Source organism: Musca vetustissima, unplaced genomic scaffold (genome assembly GCF_032173495.1).
Source record: "Musca vetustissima isolate MV318-11 ecotype Yass unplaced genomic scaffold, APGP_CSIRO_Mvet_v1 utg29023, whole genome shotgun sequence".
Lineage (NCBI taxonomy): Eukaryota > Metazoa > Arthropoda > Insecta > Diptera > Muscidae > Musca > Musca vetustissima.
The window spans coordinates 83,910-89,943 of NW_026877765.1; positions in this window are offsets into that span (position 1 = coordinate 83,910).

Sequence of the window (6,034 nt, forward strand, 5' to 3'; positions counted from 1 at the left end):
ATAGAGAGAATGACATAAAATCGACCAATAATGTTGCAAACATCCAAATCATAGAACTAATTTTGAAACATCGGTCCAAGGTCCCACCACGTAAAGCAATCCTTTAAATGTCTTCTAAGCGGATATAATGTCCTCCTCCAGATTGAAACGGTTGAATTTGTATTCGTCAGATCAGATTACATATTTCCAGTCGTAGACTGAGCTAGTTTTGAACTCCTTGACTTTGCGGTTTTTCGGATTATGTCGTCAGTTTAGATTTCAATTTGAAATAAACTCCTCCAGTAATCAATACATCAATGAAAATACTCGCAAACATCCCCTTTTTTGTTAATTCTTTCATGGTAAAATCGTAATCAAAAGAAAGAAAATAGCTTAAATATTTGTCGAGTTTTTTTCCGAAATTTTTTGTTCATTATTTTGATGAGGTGTGGCACGAAATTAAAGTTATTATAACCAATGCCATGATTTGTTAATAAAAAATCATCAACAATAAACTTTACCACAATATTTGGAACGGAAATTTCTATAAACGTGTGTCATTTGCTTTTATCCTAATAACATATTAATAACCAATCAACACATTTCTGTTTCGTTTTTGTTTGTGATGTATGTATGTCATTGTAGACGAATCGGAATTACTGCGATAACGATTTCTCATGAGTCACGTTACTATATATTGTGTGTAAACACGCAAAGGTAAAGTTATTTTAGAAAATGAGAACAACAATGGCCAAATTAGAAACCGAACTAAAAAAGGGCTTACAGTTGTAATCTATTTTTTTGTTAGAAAAAGAAGAAGGGAAATTAGAGGGAAAAATTGTGACCCAGTAATATATAAAACTCCATATTATTTTCTATTTGCTTAACAATTAAGCGGAAAAATAGTCCATTACATTATATTCCCTTATTATGCGACACAAAAACCCATAGTTTAATCACAGTTCCTGTTCCGCACACACGCATACGACAATGATATACCATCGATATGCCGCCTTGCTTTTGTGTGCCACCACACATTCTTCTGTGTGTGTGCGTGTGCATGTGTGTAAGTGTATTTGTGCCTATAGAAAATTGCATTGCCGTAATCATATATCAAACTCTTGTAATCTCCTATCTGGCTTTTGTTTTGAAAGATCAAAAACATTTATCTTAACATGCTCTAACTCCTGTTCCGTGATATGCCACCTCCACCTCCTGACACATCTTCACATTAACGCCTCTGGCAAAGCGAAACGTAATGCATTGCCTTCCCCACCACCGATCCTTTGTCTAAATATTTTTCAATAGCATTAAAGTGACATAAAAGGGGTGATAGAAAATCGTAAGGTATAAATTAAATGCATTCACATTCTACGCACAAATCAAAAGGAAAGGCATTGCATGCATGTAAACGAACGAATGCATAAGAACACATATACATACATACCTATGTATTGTATATATCATATATAAGCATTTGTATGTAACGCACACATTTGAACACACACACACCTGCATTACAACACTAAACACAAGGCATTAATCATGGGTGTGTGTACGAAAGCACAAAGTTAATTATGAACACTACAGTTGTGTAAATTCATCCACACACATACATGTGTGGGCAATATGCATACATACATATGTATGTGATCACACAAAATCGCATTTATTGTAGAAATTTTATTCTTGTTGATTTACATGTGATGATTTTTTGTCTGTGGCTGACGTTTTAGGGTGGACCGAAGATTTTTTTATACCCTACACAACTATGTCGCCAGGGTATTGTAGCTTTGTGCAGCCCCAAGAATTTGTAACGCCACAAAATATTGTTCCTAGACCCACCTTTAAGTATTCCGATTGTCATATTTCGACTAGCTGAGTCGATCTAGACATGTATGTCCGTCCGTCTGTCCATTGTAATTTGTAAACACTGTACATGCCACAGTTATGGACCAATCTTCACGAAATTTATCAAGTAGGATGGGTTCTGGCCAATGAAGACCCCTATTGTTTTTGGTAAAGGTGGGTTAATATTTAGGGGATAAAATGGACCAAATACCAAATTCTTGTCGGTTTTTCTGGTCGCTCCAGAGTCCGCAATTATGGTCCGAATATCGCGAATTTTACATGGAGAAGGAAATTGGGCCAAGCTATATGCATGTCTGTTTTCATAAAGATCGGTAAATATTTAGCGGTTCAAATGGACCCTGACTTTTGTGTGAAAAATGATAAAATTTGTATTCTATGGCTTATATATATACTCCTGAAGGATATAGACCCGAGAAGTTGATGTAATATCCAAGAGGAGTTGTTGACCTTTAAATTGATACCAATTATATAGTTTTATGTACTCGGATGTAGGAGTTACGCATAAATATTTACAGGTGCTTAAGTACTCAGATATAATTTAGCAACCCATTACCACACTAGAAGGCGAAAATATAACAAAATTTTCAATGAGGTTCCAGTTATGGTCAAGGACAACGTCTATCATTTTCGGTGACGATCAGATTATAATTTTGGAATGAAGTGGACCGAAAACTTAATTTATGTGCTTTTTTGAGATGATCTATGGGGCACAATAATAAGCCGAACATCAAAACACAACCCAAGGTGAAGGGAATCTGAACAATTATTTAGACGAGTTATACTGAATATTAGTAATACACGGAAAAAATGTCAGTGTAGAGAAGGGGTGCTGTTGACCTCTAATCGGACAGTAGGGTCCAACTATCACGAAATATTCCCCAGGCTCGGAATAAACATCCGCAGAATGTTAGAGTTCCGTGGTAGTTGTGTAGGGTATCGTATGGTCGGTCCCGTGCGACTATACTGCTCCGCTCACTGGTTTTAAATCTGCGCCTTGGCAGGCCTTTAAAAAACATTATTTAAAAAATCTACGCCTTGCTAGGCCTTTAAAAAACATTATTTAAAAAATCTACGCCTTGCTAGGCCTTTAAAAAACATTCTTTAAAAAATCTACGCCTTGCTAGGCCTTTCAAAAATATTCTTTTAAACATCTACACCTTGTTCAGCCTTTAAAAAATATTCTTTTAAAAATCTACGCCTTGGCAGGTCTTTAAAAAATATTCTTTTAAAAGTCTACGCCTTGGCAGGTCTATAAAAAACATTCTTTTAAAAGTCTACGAATTGCTAGGCCTTTAAAAAATACTCTTGTAAAAATCTACGCCTTGGCAGGTCTTTAAAAAACATTCTTTTAAAAGCCTTTGTTGGTCCTTTAAAATATTCTTTTAAAAATCCAGGCCTTTGTTGGTTCTTTAAAATATTCTTTAAAAAATCCAAGCCTTTGTTGGTTCTTTAAAATATTCTTTAAAAAATCCACGCCTTGCTAGGCCTTCAAAAAATATTCTTTTAAAAATCTACGCCTTACAGGTCTTCGAAAAAATATTCTTTAAAAAATCTACGCCTTGTTGGTTTTCGAAAAAATATTCTGTTAAAAGTCTGCGCCTTGTTCGGCCTTTAAGAAATATTCTTTTAAAAATCTACGCCTTGGCAGGCCTTTAAAAAATATTCTTTTAAAAATCTACGCCTTATTGGTGTTTTAAAAAATATTCATTTAAGAATCTACGCCTTATTGGTGTTTTAAAAAATATTCATTTAAAATCTACGCCATGTTCGGCCTTTAAAAAATATTCTTTTAAAAATCTACGCCATGTTCGGCCTTTAAAAAATATTCTTTTAAAAATCTACGCCATGTTCGGCCTTTAAAAAATATTCTTTTAAAAATCTACGCCATGTTCGGCCTTTAAAAAATATTATTTTAAAAATCTACGCCATGTTCGGCCTTTAAAAAATATTATTTTAAAAATCTACGCCTTGTTCGGCCCTTAAAAAATATTCTTTTAAAAATCCACGCCTTGTTCAGCCTTTAAAAAATATTCTTTTAAAAATCCACGCCTTGTTCAGCCTTTAAAAAATATTCTTTTAAAAATCCACGCCTTGTTCAGCCTTTAAAAATTATACTTTTAAAAATCCACGCCTTGTTCAACCTTTAAAAAATATTCTTTTAAAAATCTACGCCTTGCTAGGCCTTTAAAAAATATTCTTTTAAAAATCTCCGCCTTGCTAGGCCTTTAAAAAATATTCTTTTAAAAATCTACGCCTTGCTAGGCCTTTAAAAAATATTCTCTTAAAAATCTGCGCCTTAGCAGGCCTTTAAAAAAATATTCGTTTAAAAATCTACGCCTTGCTAGGCCTTTAAAAAATATTCTTTTAAAAATCTACGCCTAGGCATTTAAAAAATATTCTTTTAAAAATCTACGCCTAGGCATTTAAAAAATATTCTTTTAAAAATCCACGCCTAGTTTGGACCTTTAAAAAATATTCTTTTAAAAATCCACGCCTAGTTTGGAAATTTAAAAAATATTCTTTTAAAAATCCACGCCTAGTTTGGACCTTTAAAAAATATTCTTTTAAAAATCCACGCCTAGTTTGGAAATTTAAAAAATATTCTTTTAAAAATCTACACTTATAGATCTGCTAGACGATAGAAAATGCTTTTAAAACATCCTTACGCCCTAGGTCTTTAAAAAATATTCTTTTAAAAATCTACGCCTTGCTAGGCCTTTAAAAAATATTCTTTTAAAAATCTACGCCTTGCTAGACCTTTAAAAAATATTCTTTTAAAAATCTACGCCTTGCTAGGCCTTCAAAAAATATTCTTTTAAAAATCTACGCCTCTTTAGATGGTCTTTAAAAAATATTCTTTTAAAAATCTACGCCTCTTTAGATGGTCTTTAAAAAATATTCTTTTAAAAATCTACGCCTTGTTTGGCCCTTGAAAAAATATTCTTTTAAAATCTACGCCTTGCTAGGCCTTTAAAAAATATTATTTTAAAATCTACGCCTTGCTAGGCCTTTAAAAAATATTCTTTTAAAAATCTACGCCTTGCTAGGCCTTTAAAAAATATTCTTTTAAAAATCTACGACTTGCTAGGCCTTTAAAAAATATTCTTTTAAAAATCTACGCCTTGCTAGGCCTTTAAAAAATATTCTTTTAAAAATCTACGCCTTGCTAGGCCTTTAAAAAATATTCTTTTAAAAATCTACGCCTTGCTAGGCCTTTAAAAAATATTCTTTTAAAAATCTACGCCTTGCTAGGCCTTTAAAAAATATTCTTTTAAAAATCTACGCCTTGCTAGGCCTTTAAAAAATATTCTTTTAAAAATCTACGCCTTGCTAGGCCTTTAAAAAATATTCTCTTAAAAATCTGCGCCTTAGCAGGCCTTTAAAAAAATATTCGTTTAAAAATCTACGCCTTGCTAGGCCTTTAAAAAATATTCTTTTAAAAATCTACGCCTAGGCATTTAAAAAATATTCTTTTAAAAATCTACGCCTAGGCATTTAAAAAATATTCTTTTAAAAATCTACGCTTTGGCAGGTCTTTAAAAAATATTCTTTTAAAAATCTACGCAGGTCTTTAAAAAATATTCTTTTAAAAATCTACGCAGGTCTTTAAAAAATATTCTTTTAAAAATCTACGCAGGTCTTTAAAAAATATTCTTTTAAAAATCTACGCCTTGCTAGGCCTTTAAAAAATATTCTTTTAAAAATCTACGCCTTGCTAGGCCTTTAAAAAATATTCTTTTAAAAATCTACGCCTTGCTAGGCCTTTAAAAAATATTCTTTTAAAAATCTACGCCTTGCTAGGCCTTTAAAAAATATTCTTTTAAAAATCTAGGCCTTTAAAAAGTATTCTTTTAAGAATCTACGCCTTGCTAGGCCTTTAAAAAATATTCTTTTAAAAATCTACGCCTTGCTAGGCCTTTAAGAAATATTCTTTTAAAAATCTACGCCTTGCTAGGCCTTTAAAAAATATTATTTTAAAAATCTACGCCTTGCTAGGCCTTTAAAAAATATTCTTTTAAAAATCTACGCCTTGCTCTGCCTTTAAAAAATATTCTTTTAAAAATCTACGCCTTGCTAGGCCTTTAAAAAATATTCTTTTAAAAATCTACGCCTTGCTAGGCCTTTAAAAAATATTCTTTTAAAAATCTACGCCTTGCTAGGCCTTTAAAAAATATTCTTTTAA